Source organism: Nyctereutes procyonoides, unplaced genomic scaffold (assembly GCF_905146905.1).
Source record: "Nyctereutes procyonoides isolate TBG_1078 unplaced genomic scaffold, NYPRO_anot_genome, whole genome shotgun sequence".
In the NCBI taxonomy this organism is placed as follows: Eukaryota; Metazoa; Chordata; class Mammalia; order Carnivora; family Canidae; genus Nyctereutes; species Nyctereutes procyonoides.
Genome location: NW_026575125.1, coordinates 91,017,524 through 91,034,819, shown reverse-complemented (window position 1 = coordinate 91,034,819; position 17,296 = coordinate 91,017,524). Strand labels below are relative to the sequence as shown.

The following is a 17,296-nucleotide window of genomic DNA, read 5'->3' as shown; positions in this document are numbered from 1 at the left end:
AGGGGACTGGTTCAGGAAGAGAGCTTATTTTTAAGAGATAACTTTTGTATCTGAATGACCTATCGGTAGGACAGGACAAACATCTAATTATCAAATATCTGCTCTTCTTATCAACCTGTGAATCATCCTCCTCCTCTTTGAAGCCCCAGGCCCCTGTCCCATTCCTTAGCTCAAGATGGCACATAAGCCTCAATTTCGCAGCTTGTCCTTGGGCCTCACTGTCTTCCTGGGGTCCTCATACATAAATAAGTAAATTTGTTTTTCTCTTGTTAAACTGCTCTATGTTAATTTTTTCAAAGATTTATTTATTTATGAGAGAGAGTGAGCATGATCAGGGGGAGGGGCAAAGGGAGAGGGAGAGAGAGAATCTCAAGCAGACTCCTTGTCGAGCACAGAGCCCGGCACAGGGTCCAGTCTCATGACCCCAAAATTATGACCTGAGCCAAAACCAAGAGTTGGATGCTTAACCAACTGAGACACTGAGGTGCCTTGCCCCAAAATTGCCCTATGTTAATTTGATTTTTATATTAGTGAAAAACCCAAGAAGGATAGAGGAAAAAATCTTCTTCCCCAACAGCTCCTATCCACAGATTTTTTTTCGGCTCTTTTTTATACATGAATTCACTACAGAAAAGCTACATTTAACTTGGCTTTCTTTCAAGGAATATAGTTACTGGATTCAGTTTAGCCAAGTGTCATTATAGCAAAAATATTCTAACTTGGATTATTATGGTGTTTGTACTTCCATTGCAGTGGTTTTCAGACTTTAGTATGTATAAGAATCTCCGGAGGGGTCGCTAAACTGCATTTTCCTAGGTCTAATCCCCTTCCCAAAAGATTTTAAGTCAGTGGGTCTAGGATGGAGTCCAGAAATCTGTAGTATATATAAGCACACAGGTCATTCTGATGTCAGAGGTGCTGTGGTCCACACTTTGAAATACTATACTTACTAGTTTTCAATAAAGCCCACATGGATCCACTCACATAATAGGAACACAAATTCTCCTTTCAGTGCTTTGAAGAATATGCATCTAGAAGTCTGTTTTTCTCCTCTGATGGCATTAAATGCAAAAAAGAAGGAAATCAAGAGCTAAACTGCTGGTACTGTCCCTTTAAAGATCATCATTATTCTGAAAATGAAATGTTTGCTTCCTTCCTTCATAAAGAAAAAGTTCTGCTTGCCGTGGGAGTAAAAGGTGTTATGATTGCAAAATTTTTGTTCACCAGACAAATTCCAGTCCTTTCATATGGCTTTAGACAATGCTCTCTCTTAACTGTTTGTACAGCACTTCAAAATCCTGAGGAGGTGGTTGCAGTGTGGGCTAATGCCAGTGTTATTTAGAGAACATGCAAACAGAATCAAGACTTAGCGCTGCTCAAGGGGACAGAACAGTGGCCTCCCAAGCAATAGAGCCATTGAGTCATGTTCATCTCTCTTAAAAGGGTGGTAAGTGAATTACTTTGTGGGTTCAAAGACCAGAATCTGGCACAAACACTTCTTGGGATGCTCTCCCTACCCCTGGTCTTAGGCTCTTATAAGATCCAAGGTAATGAAAGAAATATGAGAATTCAGTTGCAGCTCTGACACTTTATTGACTATAAGACCTTGAGCAAATCATTTTACTGGTCTAAGCTTATATAATTATGATGACAATATTTACCTCACAGGATGGTTGTGAAAATTAAGTTTCATTTATGATAATATATAGCAGAGTACTTGGCAGTAAACTGCTACAACATTCATTTTTTATTCCTTCCTCATAATTTGGTTTGAAGTCATTGCTATACCAATCTCTCAAGGGCAGTGAGCTTCTATAGCCACTGTTTAGCTCAGAGCAACACCCTTTCCAATGGACACTGTATGCCATTTAATAAGGCCGACTTTATGGGCTGGCAGTTAGGAAGAGTTGCATTGTAATCATCAGTTACCAGTATAGAATGCCAGAGTAGCAAGCAAGTTATGGGTTTTAATGCTGAGGATACTTTTCTTTTTCTTAAAAATTTTAACCCACCTATTTTCACATGTTTTAAATCATGTTCAAAAATTAGATAAAACAAAACTTGGATTTACTTAACAGATCAATTAAAGCAAAGGCTCTCAGTGGTACAAGGGAAGCCATGCAGTTTTTCTGAAAACCTAATAAATGCTCAAATCTTTTCACCTCTGGAGAAAAATACACATACACACTAAATTATTCATTCAGATGATGGAGGTTTACAGACTCCCCACAGACCATCGATAAAACCCAGGCTAAGAAGCCCTAGTATGTGCACCATCACTCACTTACCATACTTTCCCTAGTAAAGTAGGAGTCTAAGCCCTTCCTAACCTTAAGAGCAACCTGGAAGGCTGTTAAAACCCCATAGAAGACTTGTGTGGGCTCCTTTAACAGACACTTAGGTTCTCACAATGACTACATGCAGCATATGTCTAGGCAATGATGGGGTTGCCATGGTGAGGTGATTAGGAACTCAGTTTTGTAGTTTAGCCAATATGTTTTCCAGCTTCTGTAAATCAGGCCAAATGGAACACAGGTTGGGGAGAAGAGTTCAAAGAAAATGAAGTTTTCTTGAAGGGTCTCATTCAAAGTTTAGGGGTCATTTTCTCCACATTGCTTGCAATATGACAAGTATACTGGAAAATGCTTCTACTCCATTGTCAAGAACTGCTCCCCACCTTCCTAGTTCTGCTTTTTGCTAATGGGGATTTCAGAATAGCAACCTGTCCACGCTCTGATTCTCAGATATCAAGAGTCAAACAGTGAGAGATCTGTTTTCCAGGTGACAAACGCTGAGGGAGGCAAAGATAAAATAGGCTGCATACAGCAAATAACAAGAATCAGACATCAGACAAAAAGCAAGTGGTAAACTATGTTCAATTAACTTCTATTATTACATATTTTTTAAACTTTCAGTGTAGGCATGGCATGGTTATTCTTAACCCATCTCCCTCCTACAGAGAGCTATGTTTTAAGGGTCGGAACACAGTATCATTCAGATATAAAGATAACAATCCTGGCCTTCCCCAAGAAAATGTGAATGCAGAGTTTCTCCTAGTCCTTCAACCCTTGTGATTAAAGATATGCTTTTGAGGTATGCCTGGCTGGCTCAGTCAGTAAAATATGTGACTCTTGATCTTGGGGTTGTAAGTTCAAGCCCCGCGTTGGGTATGGAGATTACTTTAAAAAAATAAAATCTTAAAAAAAAAAATGCTTTTGAGAGAATGATGGTCAAGTCAAGTCAGGAGTGCAAGCTGTGGCTGAAGAACAAGACATATGTAGTTCTAAGGCGGGGATGATATCCAAAGAGAACATTAAGGTCAATGGTAGCTCTGAAAAGAAAATTAGCTTGAGTGATTTTGCATGACTTTCAAAATGATTCTGAAATTAATTCATAAAGAATACATTGAAATGTGACAGAAAAAGGAGAAATTGAAAGAGAACCTTAGAACTACAAAAATAGGATTCATCTTGTTATAATATTCAGCCAACACAGGAAAGCACCTCTTATCTTAATGTCTTCAGAAATGAGACCCACTGAGATATACAAACAACAGTTATGCCACCTATTCATGGGACTTAAAGGATGAAAACAAATATATCCACCAATAGGGAAAATAGGCTTTCAACTTTTCAAGGGTTGGTCCTGCATTTTCTGTTCTACTCTGGCTATATTTCCTTCCTAAAAGACCCAATCTAGTCCCAGGCTTTAAACACCATCTATATACCAATTATTCTCAAATTTATTTCTCCAGCCCTGGCTTCCTCCAGATTTATATACTCAACTGTCTACTTCATTGCAATTCTCAGGGTAACCAATAAAAAATAACTAAAATATATAGAGAAAATAAAATGAGAAGGGAATCAAAATGGTACCCAAAAAACCCACAAAAGGCAATACTGAAGAAAATGAGGAACAAAAATAATATAAGTAATATAGAAAATAGCAAAATGGCAAAATTAAGTCTTTCCTTTAAAAAAATCTTAAAATACACATTTATTTATGTAGTTTTTCCTTTCTTTCTTATTATTTTTTTAAGATTTTATTTAATTATTCATGAGAGAGACAGAGACATAGGCAGAGGGAGAAGCAGGCTCCCTGCGGGGCGCACAATGTGGGACTTGATCCCAGGACCCCGAGATCACAACCTGAGCCAAAGGCAGAGGCTCAACCACTGAGCACCTCTGGTGCCCAATTTTTATTTATTTTTTTAGAATTAAGTTTTTCCTTATCAATACACAGATTAAATGTAAATGAGTTAAACTCGCCTCTTAAAAGACAGATTGGCAGTATGTATTTAAAAAATGATTCATCTATATCTTATCTACAACAGACTCACTTTAGAACTAAAGACAGAGGGATCCCTGGGTGGCGCAGCGGTTTGGCGCCTGCCTTTGGCCCAGGGCGCGATCCTGGAGACCCGGGATCGAATCCCATGTCGGGCTCCCGGTGCATGGAGCCTGCTTCTCCCTCTGCCTGTGTCTCTGCCTCTCTCTCTCTCTCTGTGTGTGTGCCTATCATAAATAAAAATTAAAAAAAAAAAAAAGAACTAAAGACAGAAATATGTTGAAAATAAAAGAATGGAAAAAATATACTCCATGCAAAAAGTAAACAAAAGAGAGCTTGAGTGGCTATACTAATAGCAGGCAAAATAGACTTTAAGTCAAAAGTTGTTATGAGACCAAAAAATGACATCATATATTGATAAAAGGTCAATTCATCCAGAAGATAAAACAATTATAGACATACACACAAATAAAAGAGCCCCAAAATACGTGAAACAATCATCGACAAAATTGAAGAGAAAAATAGGCAGTTCTGTAATAATAGTTGGAGACTTCAATTCTCTACTTTCAATAATCAATAGACATCTAGACCAAAGTTCAATAGGGAAATAGAGGATTTAAGATTTTTTTATTTTATTTATTTATTTATTTATTTATTTATTTATTTATTTATTTATTTATAGACACAGAGAGAGAGAGGCCAAGACACAGGGAGAGGGAGAAGCGGGCTCCATGCAGGGAGCCTGATGTGGGACTCGATCCCGGGTCTCCAGGATCACACCCCAGGCTGCACCAAACCACTGCACCACCAGGGCTGCCCAGAAATAGAGGATTTAAACAATAGTATAAACCAAATACACCTAACAAACATACAGAACACTTCACCTGTCAACAGAATACATATCCTTCTCAAGTGCACATGGAATATTCTTCAGGATAGACCATATTTTAGGCTGCAAGTCTCAATAAATTTAAAAAGATAGAAATTATACAAAATATCTTCTCCGACCAAAATGAAATGACTCTAGAAATCAAGAACAAGGAAAACTGGAAAATTCACAAATGCGTGGAAATTAACATACTCTTAACGAATGAGTAAAAGAAAGCAAATTACAAGGGAACTCAGAAAATACTTTGATACAAATAAAAATGAAAGCACAGCATACCAAAACTTATAGGAGGCAGTGAAAGCAGTGCTCAGAAAAAATGCATACCCCTAAATGCATACATTAAAACAAGAACAATTTCTGAAAGTAATAACCCAACTTTATGCCTTAAGGAATTAGAAAAAAGAAAAGTAAACTAAACTCAAAGCTAGCAGAAGAAATAATGAAAAACAGAGATCAGTGAAATACAGAATAGAAAATCAAAGTCATAAAACAAAAAGTTGGTTTATTTAAAAGATCATCAAAATTGATAAAGCTTTACCTAGACTAAGAAAAAAATCTAAATAATGAAAATCAGAAATACTGATTTCTTTTTTTTTTAGAAATACTGATTTCTGAGGCAATATTATTCCAAACTTTAGAGAAATTTAAAAAATTATAAATGAATATTTTGAATAATTTTACACCAGTAAATCACCAAACTACTAAATTGACTTAAGATGAAATAGAAAATCTATGGAGCAACTGGGTGGCTCAGTCAGTTAAGCATTGGACTCTTGATTTTGGCTCAGATCATGACCTGATCTCAGGATCATGAGATGGAGCTGGTGTCAGGGTTCTGAGCTCACTGGGGAGTCCACTTGAGATTCTTTCTCTCCCTTTCTCTTTGCCCCCCTCCTTGCATGCTTGCACTCTCTCTCTCTCTCAAATAAATAAGCAAATAAATAAATAAAATTTTAAAAAATAGATAAAATAGAAAATCTGAACATACCTGTGATAAGTAAGAAGATCAAACCAATAATCCAAAACCTCTCAACAAAAAAAGTCCAGGACCAGATGGCTTCACTAGTAAATTCTACCAAACATTTAAAGAAAAATTAACATTATCTGCATCCTCTTTTCTCAAGTATTATTGATCTCTCAGGTGTAAGAATATAAAAAGTTCCTTCTTGTCATGCATTTCAGTTCCTAGAATGCTTTTCTTTCAAATCTTTTATTCTTTTTAAGATTTTATTTATTTACTCATGAGAGACACAGAGAGAGAGGCAGGGACACAGGCAGAGGGAGAAGCAGGCTCCACGCAGGGAGCCCAACATGGGACTCCATCCCGGGTCTCCAGGATCACACCCTGGGCCAAAGGTGGCACTAAATTGCTGAGCTATCGGGGCTTCCCCCATTTTTTTTTAGAACCCTTTTCTGTCAAATCTTTAAATAATTGGCTTATTCTTATCCTCAGATCTCAGTTTGTTTCTCCTTCATGGAGGCCTTCCTAAATCATGCTAACAGGTTCTTTAATAGACAGCACATTGTAAAAAAATAATAATAAAATAAAATAAAATAAACAGCACACTGTTTATTTCAGAACACTTACCCTGAAATTAACCTTCCTCATTTACTTATTTGCCATTTAATCTTGTTTGTCTTCTCTCTAAATTGAAGTGCTACGAAGGCAGAAGCCTGGTCCATCTTATTCTCAGTTGTGTAGCCAGAGCCTAGCAAAATATCTGACACATAGTAGGCATTCAGTGAATTTTAGTGAATTAAGAAGTAAAAGGAAACATTTTATACAATTCTTAGACATTAGGGCTGCCTGGTTGGCTCAGTTGGAAGAGCATGTGACTCTTGATCTCCGGGGAGGGGGTGTCATGAGTTCAATACCCATATTGGGTGTAGAGATTACTTAAATAATTTTTTTAAAAGCCCTTAGATATTAATCAGTGACTAAAAATTTCACATAAGAAATAACTAGGTTTCAACTTCATATTTAGCAAACTAAATTACATTTGTCTCTGATCTATTCCATTTCTCCCCCCTCCAACCTTTTAAACATATCAATTATTAAATATTCTCCTAGAAATTTAAGGTGAAGAATGATTTTTTTCTCACTGTAGCTAAATATTATTTTGGCATTACTAAATATCCTTTGGCATTACTCTTCAGACAACCAAATATCATAGTCCCTTTAAGGAGGCTACTAAAAACGGCCAAATTACTAATGCTTTATTTGGCCATAAACTTAAAATAATATACAAAAGTCATTATAGATACTATTAATAAGTAACATTAAATATATCAGTATTCCCTAAAGGGAGATCCTGACTAGTAAGACACTGCCTGAGTGTTAAGCATATCAGCCTAACACACAGAGTTTATTCTCAGCCTACATTCTCACAAGAGTCTCCGACCACGCTGAAATGAGAGGAGAAATGACAGCTTCATTTCAGCCACATTTTCTCTTTTTTAAAATATTTTATTTATTTATTCATGAGAGACACAGAGAGAGAAAGGCAGAGACATAGGCAGAGGGAGAAGCAGGCTCCATGCAGGGAGCCTGATGCAGGACTCGATCCCTGACTCCAGGATCACACCCTGAGCCAAAGGCAGATGCTCAACCTCTGAGCCACCCAGGTGTCCCTCAGCCACATTTTCAAAAGGCAATTTGCCTGATTTTTTTTTTTTTTTTTTGAGAGAGAGAGAGCACAAGCAGGGGGTGAGGAGGGACAGAGGGAGAGAAAGAATCCTAAGCAGGCTCCATGCCTAGCGTAGAGCCCGGTGCAAGGCTTGATCTAGCGACCCTGAAATCATGACCCAAACTGAAATCAAGAGATGAACACTTAACCAACTGAGCCATCCAGTTACCCCTTGCCTGATTTTTGTTGTTGTTGTTAAAGATTTTATTTATCCATTTGACACAGAGAGAGAGAGCACAAGCAGGGGGAGCAGCAGGCAGAGGGAGAGGGAAAAGCAGGCTCCAGGTGAAGCAGGGAGCCTGATAACAGTGCTCGATCATAGGACCTCAGGATCATGACCTGAGCCAATGGCAGATGCTCAACCAGCTAAGCCACCCAAGTGCCCTGCCTGATTTTTTAAAATGCTGGTTTAGATTTCTAAAACTATTACCCACAATTGTCAAATGGCCAGAAATTCTGAACAAATATCTTATAATCCTGTGAGTTCTCACAATAAAAATGACCCCAAAATTTAGTTGAGGCACTTGTACTACTATGAAGTCCCTAAACACTAAAAGATTACCCAGCTCCACACTTTACTTAGAGGTCAGAAAGGGAAAAAACAAATTAAATATTGTCAGCATTTAGGACCCATCCACATAACTAGAAATATTCTACCTAAAAATGTTCATCACTTTAGCTAACATGTATTGAATGCTTACAATGGACCAGGTTTTTCTAAGGGTTTATAATTTTTATTGCATATAAATCAACAATAATTCAAAAAGGCAAGTACTACCATGATGCTCACTTTACCATTGAAGAAACCAAGGCTCTGAAAGGTTAGATAACTTGCCAGAGGCTAACAAGGAGTTAACAGAAAAGCTAGCAGTAGAAGCCGTGTAGTCTATTCCTTTGACAGTATTATCTAAAGGTGTTATAGATTGAGGCACTGGCTGGCACAGTTGGTAGAGCATGTGACTCTTGATTTTGGGATTGTAAGTTCAAGCCCAAGGTGGGTGTAGAGTTTACTTAAGTAAAAATAAACAAAATAAAGAGGATATGGATTCTACATCTTAATACATCAACATTCACTCAATAGACTCAGTTAATATGTACAACTCTAGTAGTCTTACCCTTACTTTTCTGTCCCTTTTCCAACTGAAAATCCTGAGCAACAGCAGTTAAGATGCTTATAGCAAAAGCTATCATTTCATGTTGAAAAAGAAGGAGAGAAAATTCTATGAACTATAAAAAAGTGATTGCATTTCCAGGATAGTAGCAAACCATATACCCCTAGGTTACCTTGTTGTGGTCATAAAGTCTGCCAGTTACAACACTATTTCTGTAACTTTTGTAGCCTTGGACTACAGTTTACTATTATTGACCTCAAAGCTAATCACTGTATCTATCTCCACTCTAACAAAAACCACTTTAGGATAAGTACAAGAGCTAAGTCTTCATTTGGTGCAAGGATAACACAGGCTTCCAATTTCTGTTTCTATTTCCACCTTGGTATAAGTGCCATATCTTTCAGCAGACATAATCATATAAGGCATTAATGGGTATCACCTCAGGAGGAGTCAGAGGATGAGATCCAACACAAAGCCTCTTCTGCAATCTCCCACCAGCATTAGAGAGCCCATTAATCCTAGGCAGTTCTGCTTTCCTTCAAAGAGATAAAGGAGCTCCTATTTCCAAGGAGATCAGGGATAGATGAGGTGAGAGGCAGCAATGACTTTTATAGTGACAAGAATATTTATTACCTAGTAATAAAAGTATTCTTGTGTTTTAACATAATTATTCTGATGCCATATCAAAATAGCTACATCAAAATAACTCCAGTTTCTAAAATGTCTATATCTAATTATTCCCTAGACTTCTGATTCTGTGATAAGATGGAGGAGGAAATGTACTTCTCCATATTCCTTTTACTAAGTATAATTACCAACCATAAACATTATATATAAAAACATAAGATGACTCTGAGAGGTGGAGAGAAGAAAGACCAGGTAGGCACCTTGAGACTTATGGAATGGCATGATGTTAAATTCCCTTGGTTTTCCTTTTGCCCTAATATATTCTGGATTGGATGCAGTAGAATCTTGTAACCAGGACACACCCATGAATGTAGACTAAAAATGCTCCAAGTAAAACCTGTTGTCTCTAGCCAAAGGACCAGGATAAGTAAGACAGAAAACTTTTAGACAATAATCACCTTATTCTAGCCAAGTATCATGGGATAAAAAAAAAATTGTGGTTACACACTACCCATGACAGAATAAGCCAGGTAGGAAACATAGACTTCTACCTTTACAAAGCTATAACTAGTCATCTCTTCCCCTATACTAGGTTGGTGACAAAAAAGGCAGAGTAGACAGCCAGAATTTTCATTCTGACCAGTGGTAAAGAGGCCATCCCCCCTTCCATGGTGATGGTAGAGACCATGTCAGGAGCAGTAATGAGACACCCTTTCTCCTCTCAGCCAAGGTCATGTCAGCCGACTTGAAATTTTGTCCCTGTCCAAAAATAAGGCTCTTACTCATAGAATGTTAAAGGAGGCCTAGTAGGAAATATGCACTTCCATCCCTAATTGGCAGTAATGAGGCAACATACCATTTCCCACACTTGTGTGGTAACTGAGGAGTCCTATAAAAGTTTAATAAGATCCAGAGTCTCCTAACATAATAGCCCCAATTACCGGGATACACAAATATAATCATTTATCATACTAAGAATCAGGAAAATCTGAATGAGGAAAAGAAAACCATCAGATTAAAACAAGAAGACACAAAGAATAGAATTATGTGACAAGGATGACAGTCATCATAGTGTTTCAATGAAAAATTGTGTAAAAGGTTGACAAAAATGAAAAGTTGGAAAGTCCCAAAGTTCCCATCAAATATAGTGTCCCAGTAAAAAAAATAGAAGACATAAAGAAAAATCAAATTTCAGAACTGGAAATATAATTACCAAAATGAAAAATTGAAAAAAAAATTGCTAGAAGGAGCCAACAGCAGAACAGTGTTGATAGGGAAAAGAATGGGTGGATATAAAGATAGGATAGTAGAAATTACCCATTCTGAGAAATATGAGCAGGAACTCAGGAAGACAGCTTATCAAACCTGCCACAGTGACAAAAACAAGCTCTGTTTGAAGACCCAGTGTCAGTAAATTCACCAACATGATGATGAAAGAAGGAAACAAAGTACTAGCCAAATCCCTAATGATGCAGACTCTAGAAGCTGTGAAAAAGTAGTTTGAGAAGTACCATGCTGCTTTTGCATAGGAATAGGCAACCATCCAACGCAACACCTACACCATCTTCTGCCAAGCACTGAAAAACTATGAGCCTGTGATTGGGCTGGTACCCATCTTCAGAGATGGCCATTTCTACCAAGGCCCTGTGCCACTAACTGATCAGCATCATTGCTTCCTGGTCATGAAGCAGATGACTACTGAGTTCAGAGAGAAGAAACACTGGTGGATGCTGATGCCAGAGAAGTTGTCAAATAAGCTTCTGGAGGCTTTTCACAGACAGGGCCCTGTGAGCAAGAAGAAGCTAGACATGCACAAAATGGCCAAGGCCAACCATTCCCTGGTTCACTACTGCTAGTGATAGATGGAGGGTACAGGTTCAAGGAAGAGCCCAGGGCCCTCTGCTGCAAGAAACAAGAAGATCCACTATCATGGTGAAAAACACTTATGGGTTAAGGATATAGTTCCTTTTTAAAGGCAGGCCTCATAAGAATGGAGTAAAATATTTATTGCTTGTAAGTCCTTTCTTTGGGGGCTAGAACTTGCTCTTCCTGCCCCATATCCTTACAAAGAGGGAACATATAATTTTGTATTTAGCCTAGGAAACTTATGGGGCATCCAGCCACTCTTCCCTCAATTCAGGATAGAACTTAGGATAATACTAAAGGAAGCAGGGTTGTTTTTATTTTTGTTTTTGTTTTTAAGATTTATTTATTTATTTATTTATTTATTTATTTATTTATTTTAAGAGAGAGAGAGAGGGAGAGAGTGTATGGGGGGAGGAGCAGAGAGAGAGGGGACAGAAAATCCCAAGCAGACTCTACACTGACTGCAAGCCTGATGCAGGGCTCCAGCACCTGAGATCATGAATTTATCTGAAACCAAGAGTCTGATGTTCAACTGACTATACCACCCAGGCACCCCAAGAAGCAGTTTTATTTATTTATTTTAATTTATTTATTAATGAGAGAGACAGAGAGAGGCAGGAGAGGCAAAGACACAGGCAGAGGGAGAAACAGGCTCCATGCAGGGAGCCCGATATTTCGGCTCCATGCAGGGAGCCCGATATTTCGATATTTCACCAGTGACCCACCCTAAAAGAATAGCTAAAGGAAATTAATGAAGCAGGAAGGAAATAATAAAAGAAGGAATCTTAGGGCAATAATAAAAGAAGGAATCTTTAAAAATAAGCAAATAAAAGAAGGAATCTTGAAACATTAGGAAGGAAGGAAGAAAGTATAATTAAGAGTAAAAAATTGGGTAATAAAATAGACCTCACTTTTCCTCAAGTTTCTACACACTCAAAACGAACTATTTGAAAAAGAAATCTTAAAAAAAAAAAGAAATCTTGGAGGGAGGGGCAAGATGGCGGAAGAGCAGGGTCCCCGAGTCACCTGTCCCCACCAAATTACCTAGATAACCTTCAAACCATCCTGAAAATTTACGAATTCGGCCTGAGATGTAAAGAGAGACCAGCTGGAAAGCTGCAGTGAGAAGAGTTCGCGCTTCTATCAAGGTAGGAAGACGGGGAAAAAGAGATAAAGGAACAAAAGGCCTCCGAGGGGGAGGGGCCCCGCGAGGAGCCGGGCTGAGGCCGGGGCGAGTGTCCCCAGGACAGGAGAGCCCCGTCCCGGAGGAGCAGGAGCTGCACCAACCTTCCCGGGCGGGCGGCAAGGGGCTCGCAGGGAGTTGGAGCAGGACCCAGGAGGGCGGGGAGGCCCTCGGGCTCCCGGGGACACTAACAGACACCTGCGCCCCGGGAGAGTGCGCCGAGCTCCCTAAGGGCTGCAGCGCGCACGGAGGGACCGACCGGAGCAGCTCGGAGGGGCTCGGGAGCGGCTCCAGGGAGGGAGCTGCAGGGCGGGAGCGCGAATCCCACAGCGCAGGCCCCGGAGCACAGGGCGCCGGGACACAGCCCAGGATCCGGCCTCCCCCGGGACAGGCAGAGGCCGGGAGGGCCCAGGACAGCGAGGACGCTCCTGCCCCGAGCTGAGCAGATCAGCGGCCCCGCCCCGGAGAACCGAGAGCCCGAGCCCCTAGTTCCTGCGGGGGCTGAATCCAGGCTTCCAGAGTTGCCATAGCCACTGCTACTGTTCCTCCTGGGGCCCCACGGGGTAAACAACCCCCGCTGAGCCCTGCAGCAGGCAGGGGCAGAGCAGCGACCCCAAGTGCTAACACCTGAGAATCAGCGCAACAGGCCCCTCCCCCAGAAGACCAGCTGGACGGACCAGTGATACTCCCCCGTGTTCCAATACAACTTGTTTTTGGCCACTCTGCACTGAGCAAAATGACTAGAAGGAAAACCTCACCTCAAAAGAAAGAATCAGAAACAGCCCTCTCTCCCACAGAGTTACAAAATCTGGATTACACTTCAATGTCAGAAAGCCAATTCAGAAGCACTATTCTACAGCTACTGGTGGCTCTAGAAAAAAGCATTAAGGACTCACGAGACTTCATGACTGCAGAATTTAGATCCAATCAGGCAGAAATTAAAAATCAATTGAATGAGATGCAATCCAAACTAGAAGTCCTAACGACGAGGGTTAACGAGGTGGAAGAACGAGTGAGTGACATAGAAGACAAGTTAATGGCAAAGAGGGAAACTGAGGAAAAAAGAGACAATCAATTAAGGGACCACGAAGACAGATTAAGGCAAATAAATGACAGTCTGAGGAAGAAAAACCTACGTTTAATTGGGGTTCCCGAGGGCGCCGAAAGGGACAGAGGGCCAGAATATGTATTTGAACAAATCCTAGCTGAAAACTTTCCCAATCTGGGAAGGGAAACAGGCATTCAGATCCAGGAAATAGAGAGATCCCCCCCTAAAATCAATAAAAACCGTTCAACACCTCGACATCTAATAGTGAAGCTTGCAAATTCCAAAGATAAAGAGAAGATCCTTAAAGCAGCAAGAGACAAGAAGTCCCTGACTTTCATGGGGAGGAATATTAGGGTAACAGCAGACCTCTCCACAGAGACCTGGCAGGCCAGAAAGGGCTGGCAGGATATATTCAGGGTCCTAAATGAGAAGAACATGCAACCAAGAATACTTTATCCAGCAAGGCTCTCATTCAAAATGGAAGGAGAGATAAAGAGCTTCCAAGACAGGCAGGAACTGAAAGAATATGTGACCTCCAAACCAGCTCTGCAAGAAATTTTAAGGGGGACTCTTAAAACTCCCCTTTAAGAAGAAGTTCAAGTAACTCTGAACGTGAATGGACTTAATGACCCCATCAAAAGGCGCAGAGTATCAGACTGGATAAAAAACAGGACCCATCTATTTGCTGTCTACAAGAGACTCATTTTAGACAGAAGGACACCTACAACCTGAAAATAAAAGGTTGGAGAACCATTTACCATTCAAATGGTTCTCAAAATATACCCTAAAAACTACAGAACACTTCTGAAAGAAATTGAGGAAGACACAAAGAGATGGAAAAATATTCCATGCTCATGGATTGGCAGAATTAATATTGTGAAAATGTCAATGTTACCCAGGGCAATTTACACGTATAATGCAATCCCTATCAAAATACCATGGACTTTCTTCAGAGACTTAGAACAAATTATTTTAAGATTTGTGTGGAATCAGAAAAGACCCCCAAACAGCCAGGGGAATTTTAAAAAAAGAAAACCATATCTGGGGGCATCACAATGCCAGATTTCAGGTTGTACTACAAAGCTGTGATCATCAAGACAGTGTGGTACTGGCACAGAAACAGACACATAGATCAATGGAACAGAACAGAGAACCCAGAAGTGGACCCTGAACTTTATGCTCAACTAATATACGATAAAGGAGGAAAGACGATCCACTGGAAGAAAGACAGTCTCTTCAATAAATGGTGCTGGGAAAATTGGACATCCACATGCAGAAGAATGAAACTGGACCACTCTCTTGCACCATACACAAAGATAAACTCAAAATAGATGAAAGATCTAAATGTGAGACAAGATTCCATCAAAATCCCAGAGGAGAACTCAGGCAACACCCTTTTTGAACTTGGCCACAGTAACCGGAGAAGGACAAACAGTGTATGTTCTCATTCATTTGGGGAATATGAATAATAGCGAAAGGGAATATAAGGGAAGGGAGAAGAAATGTGTGAGAAATATCAGAAAGGGAGACAGAACATAAAGACTTCTAACTCTGGGAAATGAACTAGGGGTGGTGGAGGGGGAGGAGGGTGGGGGGTGGGGGTGAATGGGTGATGGGCACTGAGGGGTACACTTGACGGGATGAGCACTGGGTGTTATTCTGTATGTTGGTAAATTGAACACCAATAAAAATTAATTTATAAAAAAAAAAAAAAAAGAAATCTTAAAAAAGCACATGTACAATATCATTAAAAAACCCCAAAATACTTAGGATAAATTTAGCCAAGGAGTGAAGCTCTCTACTGTGAAAACTGAAGAAAATGCAAATAAATGGAAAGATATCCCATGTTCATAGGTTGGAAGAATATTGTTAAAATTTCCATACTACCCAGTGCCATTTGTAGATTCAATGTAGTCTCTACCAAAATTCCAATGCCATTTTTCACAGAAATAGAACAAAAAAATCCTAAAACTTACAAAATACCCTGAATAGTCAAAGCAATCTTGAGAAAGAACAAAGCTAGAGACATCACATTCCTGATTTCAAACTATATTACAAAGTGATAGTAACCCAAACAGTATGGTACTGGCATAAAAACAGGCACGTAGACCAAAGGAACACAGTTAAAAGCCCAGAAATAAACCCACACATATATGGTCAACTAATATGTGACAAGGGAGCCAAGAAAAGGCAATTGGGAAATGATAGTCTCTTTAATAAATGGTGTTTGGAAAAGTGGATAATCACATGCAAAAGAATGAGCCCTGATTTTTTTTAAAGGTTTTGTTTATTTGAGAGAGAAAGTGAGAGAGAAAGAGATAGAGAAAGAGAGACAGTACAAGCAGGGGGAGGGGCAGAGGGAGAGGGAGAAGCAGACTCCTCTCCAAGCAGGGAGCCCAACATAGACCCTGAGATCATGACCTGAGCCAAAGGCAGATGCTTAACTGACTGAGTCTACCAGTTGCCCCAGAATGAGCACTGATCTTATACTACTAACAAAAATTAACTCAAAATATTTTAAGGACATAAATATCGATAACTTATAGCTCCTAGATAAGGACATAGGAACAAAGCTCTTTGACATTGGTCTTGGCAATGATTTTTTGGATACAATGCCAAAACCACAGGCAAAAAAAGCAAAAATAAATCATCAAGGGGGGGTTACTCAAACTAAAAACCTTCTCCACTGCAAAAGAATCGATCAATAAAATGAAAATACAACCTATGGAATGGGAGAAAATATCTGCTAACCATCTATCTGATAAGAAGTTAATACACAACTCATACAACCCAGTAGCAAAAAGAAAGAAAAAAAGAAAAAAAACCGAAAAAAAAATCCAATTTAAAAATGACCAGAAGAACTGAATAGACATTTTTCAAGAGAGATATACAAATCGACAATGGGTACATAAAAAGGGGCTCAACATCACTAATCATCAGGGAAATTCAAATAAAAACCACCTGTTAGTATGGCTGTTATAAAAAAGACAAGAGATAACAATGTTGGTAAGGATGTGGAGAAAAGAAGACCTTTGTGCACTGGTGGTGGGAATGTAAATTGGTACAACCATCATGGAAAAAAGTATAGAGGTTTTTCAAAAAAATTAAAACTAGAACTACCATATGATCCAGCAATCTCACTTCTGGGTATACATCCAAAGCAAATTAGGATCTCAAAGAGATATCTGGACTCCCATGTTCATTGCAGCATTATTCACACTAATCAAGACACTGAAACAGCCAAAGTGTCTAAGGATGAATGCAATAAGATGTGACACACACAGACATACACACACAATGGAATATTTAGCTATGAGACAGCAGAAAGGCCTGCCATTTGCAACATTTGGACCTTGAAAATTTTTTTTTAAGATTTTATTATTTATTCATGAGAGACATTGAGAGAGAGAGAGAGAGAGAGAGAGAGGCAGAGACACAGGCAGAGGGAGAAGCAGGCTCCATGCAGGAAGCCCAATGTGGGACTTGATCCGGGAAGGCGGCGCTAAACCGCTGAGCCATCTGGGCTGCCCTGGACCTTGAAAGTTTTATGCTAATTGAAATAAGTCAGAGAAAGACAAATATTATATGATATCACTT

The 17,296-nt window shown here is 39.5% G+C and overlaps 1 pseudogene; it reads left to right on the top strand.

The window, feature by feature from the left end:
• Window positions 1-10,884: 10,884 nt before the first annotated feature.
• Window positions 10,885-11,458, top strand: LOC129518051 (28S ribosomal protein S7, mitochondrial-like; annotated as a pseudogene).
• Window positions 11,459-17,296: the final 5,838 nt, after the last annotated feature.